The sequence below is a fragment of the Halichoerus grypus genome, chromosome X, assembly GCF_964656455.1.
Source record: "Halichoerus grypus chromosome X, mHalGry1.hap1.1, whole genome shotgun sequence".
NCBI lineage: Eukaryota > Metazoa > Chordata > Mammalia > Carnivora > Phocidae > Halichoerus > Halichoerus grypus.
The window spans coordinates 4371457-4376056 of NC_135727.1; the positions used below are offsets into that span (position 1 = coordinate 4371457).

The 4600-nt window shown below is 42.9% G+C and overlaps 1 pseudogene; it reads left to right on the plus strand.

Annotated features, from left to right (window-relative positions):
• The first annotated feature begins 924 nt into the window (after nucleotides 1–924).
• LOC144380533 (small ribosomal subunit protein eS4, X isoform-like) lies at nucleotides 925–3100 on the plus strand (annotated as a pseudogene).
• The last annotated feature ends 1500 nt before the right edge of the window (nucleotides 3101–4600 follow it).

Sequence of the window (4600 nt, forward strand, 5' to 3'; positions counted from 1 at the left end):
CAGCAAAGACAGTGCTTATTAGGTGCCAGGCACTGTTGAAATGCTTTACACACACATTCAGTCCTCACAACTCTAGGAAGTAGGTCTGTCTCCATTACACAGTCATGGAAACTGAAGCCCAGTGATGATAAAAGTGACTGGCCCAAGACCCCATAGCTTGTACATGGCCGAGCTGGGATTCAAACCCATGCAGCCTGGCTCTCATATCGGGCTCTTAACCACCACACTAATTATAAAATACCATATTTTAACATTCTGAGATGCCCTTTTTTATCTCTGAAATTGAGATGCATCTTACAATCAGTGGAATTTCACGGTTTAGCTGGCAAAGTTTTCACTTTCTTAAGGGTATGCAAAATAACAGTGCTTCTTAAATTCAATGATATGGAGTACTAAACTGTCATAGTATTCATTCTCCTGAAATCATGGTGCTGTGGGACTTCGCACACATTAGTGCCTGGGGAAGATCTTCAGCATCAGTAAGACCCAAGATGGGGCTGAGTGGGGTGGGGGTAGCATGATGAGCACTTGGTGGTCCACATCCTGAGTTTCATTAGGGCACCCTTCAGCAGCAGATGCTAGCAAGACATTCAGTGACCAGGTGGGGCAAAGGATATGGCTACAGTGGCCAGCAGGGATCCAGAGGGCAGCACAGAGACCCCCAAGTGGATCTGAGACCCCCTCTCCCTGAGGGTACATAAGAATCTCCCCATGGCCCTCTCCTGCCATACGGCATCTGGCAGCTCTCCATCCCTTTGTCTCCCAGTGGCCTCCTCTCAACTCATCACTAATAAGCTACACTTGCTGGAACCCATTCCATGCCCCAGCACATGATTCTGCCTCCTTAAGCACAATGCTGTAATGTCTGGCTCTGCCAGGAAGCCCATCATGTCCCCTTCTGCCCATAGAATCCAAACTAAATCCATGGGTGAGAGGTTTCAGGGGCTCAATGCCCTCAGCCCCAGATCTAGTAGGTTCAGGACCAGGAGGAAGTCCTGGGACAGTCAAACAGGATAGAGAATTAGAAAACCAGAACTCTTTCCAAGTTCTGGCTCAGAGATGGCATTATGTGTCAAACTCAGTAGTGGACACAGGCAAAACCAGCAGGAGAATGGGGCTGAGTTGGTAGCTGAGGGAGCCTATGGGAGTCTGAGCAGTTAAGAACGAATACCGCTCTTTCCCTGCCTGTGCTCAGAATCAATTGAAAGAGACAAACTTCAGGACTTCCCTGGGCCCCAGGGATGTGCCCACTTTTTCAAGTTCAAGCTAATAGAAACTCAAATCTCTTTGCCATTTCCCCTTAGCGTGCCACATTAGAACTTTCCTAACCACCAAGAGAACCAAAATCAAAGGAGAGAAATGACAAGCAGCACTTATTCTGGGAGTGGGGGGTGGGGGGAGGCTCCTGATTTCCAGAAAGAGATTCCTCCCAGTTTCCTCTAGTCGGGGAGAAGGGAGGTCATGCAGTGAATATGTATGGTTTGGCGAGGCCATACTAAATTGTCCTGCCTGCAGCAATGCACATACATGGGAACCCAGAAGTCTGTGGCTCTTCACTTGGGACACCAGTGTGGCACAGCTACTCTGAATTGGTTGCCTATAGTTACTGTCACAAACTGACTTCTTCATCCTCTATTGTCCACTTCTCTATTCATGGCTTCTACACTCCTGTGGTTCATTCTCCCGTATAACAAGCCTCCATATCTCATTCCATGGCTCCTCTGATCTCTCTTGACCTAATAACCTTTCAACTTCTGCTCCCACTGCTCACTGCCTCATCCTTCAGAAGTTCTCAGCTATAAGTTCCTTAGAGAATCTGATAGGTCAAGCCAATTTTTGTGTGTGTGCTGGGCCACAGCATAGAGCACCACATGGATACACTGAAAGCTCCTTGAAGGCACCTAAGTACTTCATATTTTGTAAAAATTTTAAATAGTAGTATAATTTTTATTTTCAGTTTCCATGTGTTCATTGCTAGTATATAGAAGTACAACTGATGTTTGTATGTTGATCTTGTATCCTGCAACATTGCTGAACTCACTTATTAGTTCTAAGAGTTTTTAAAAATGTATTTCCTGAGGTTTTCTACATAGAAAATCATGCCATCTGCAAATAAGGACAGTTCTATTTATAAGGCCAAAATTAATAGAACTGAAAAAATAAATACACAAATCCATAATTATAGTCGGAGACATCTCCCCCCCTGCCCCCGTCAGTAACTGATAGATCATGCAGGCAGAAAATCAGTAGGGATACAGATGACCTGAACAGCACTATCAATCAATTTGATCTAATTGACGTGTATAAAATACTCCATACAGTACCTAGAGCAGCCTTGGCTTATGATCCCAAGAAGCATCTGAAGTGTGTAGCTGCCCCAAAGCATTGGATACTGGATAAACTAGACAAAGCATTTGCTCCTGGTCCATACACCAATACCCACAGGCTGAGAGAATGTCTCTCCCTCATCCTTTTCCTAAGGAACAGACTTGAGTATGCCCTAAGGGAGATGAAATAAAGGCAATCTACATGCAGTGGTCCATTGAGATTAATAGTAAGGTCTGGACTGATATAACCTCCCCTGCTGTTTTTTTGGTTGTCATCAGCATTGACAAGACCGGAGAGAATTTCTATGTGATCTATGACACCAAAGGTTGTTTTGCCGTCCATTACATTACACCTGAGGAGGCCACATACAAGCTGTGCAAAGTGAGAGAGATCTTTGTGGGCACAAAAGGAATCTCTCATCTGGTGACTCATGATGTTCACACCATCCACTACTCTGATTCCTTCATCAAGGTGAATGACAACATTCAGATCGATTTGGAGACTGTTTATGGTGGTGACCAGAGGTGCTAACTTGGGAAAAATAGGCATGATCACCAACAGAGTGAGACATTCTGGCTCTTTTGATGTGGTTTATGTGAAAGATGCTAAAGGCAACAGCTTTGTCACCCAGATCTCCAACATTTTTGTTATTGGCAAAGGCAAGAAAACATGGATTTCCTTCCCCTGAGGAAAAGAAATCTGTCTCACTATTGCTGAAGAGAGAGACAAGAGACTGGCTGCCAGAGCAGTAGGTAAAATAATCTGTAGGTAAAATGATTGGAAGTGTTTCTTTTTTTTTTTTTTTTACTTAATTCAAGATAATATGGCATGAAAATAAAATAATCCATCCAACAACCACAGAATTACACAAACTTCTCAAGCTCACATGGAACACTCACCAATATAGACCACATTGTGGACCATAAAATACACCTAATAATTTTAAAACAGGAGAAATCATACAAAGTATGTTCACACACCACAATAGAATTAAATTAGAAATCAGAAACAGAAAGGTAGCCAGAAAACTGCAGAATATTTGGAGATTAAACAGCATACTTATAAATAACACATGGGTCAAAGAAGGAGGCTAAAAGAAATCTAAAAATATTTTTAACTAAATGAAAATGAAGTGACACCTGGGTGGCTCAGTTGGTTGAGCGTCTGCCTTCGGCTCATGTCATGATGCCAAAGTCCTGGGATCCAGTCCTGCATCAGGCTCCTTGCTCAGCAGCAGGGAGCCCACTTCTCCCTCTGCCTCTCTCTCTCTGACAAATAAATAATAAAATAAAATCTTAAAAAAAAAAGAAAATGAAAATACATTTATCAAAATCTATAGGATGCAGCAAAAGCAATGCTTAGAGGGAAATTTATAGCATTAAATGCATATATTAGAAAAGAAGAAAGATCTAAAATCAATAATGTAAGCTTCTATGTTAGAAAACTAGAAAAGAGCAATTTAGGCCTAAAGGAATCAGAAGAAAAGAAATAATAAAAAATTGAAGCAGAAATCAATGAAATTGAAAACAGAAAAACAAGTGAGAAAAATCAATCAAACCAAAAGCTAATTCTTAGAAAAGATCAATAATATTGATAAAACTCTAGCCAAGGGTGACTAAGAAAAAAGAGAGAAGATACAAATTACTAAGACCAGAAATGAAAGAGTAGCCATCATTATTAATCCCATGGAATCTAGGATAATAAAGGAACACTATGAACAACTTTATGCCAACAAATTTGATAACTTAGATGAAATGGATCAATTCCTTGAAAGATACAAACTACCGCTGGGTGAGCAGGAAGCCTGCTTCTCCTTCTCCCTCTGCCTGCTTCTGCTCTCTCAATCAATCAATCAATCAATCAATAAAATCTTTAGAAAGGAGGAGCAAGATGGCGGAGGAGTAGGAGACCTGGATTTCGTCTCCTCTCAGGAAGTCAGCTGGATGGGGATCAAACCATTCTGAACACCTACGAACTCAACAGGAGATCGAAGAAAAGAAGAGCAACAACTCTCTGAACAGAAAAGCGACCACTTTCTGGAAGGTAGGACGTGCGGAGAAGTGAATCCGAGGCGATATTCGGGAGGATAGACGGCGGGGGAGGGGCCTCCGTCGGCCGCTTCTGGCAAGTGATAGAGCCGCGGAGCACAAAATCGGAACTTTTAGAGTCTGCTCCGCTGAGGGACATCGCTCCAGTGGCTAAGCGGGAGGTGGAACCCTCGCGGGACAGTGTGGTCTCAGGACCCTCGGGGTCACAGAAAGACCGGGGGTGC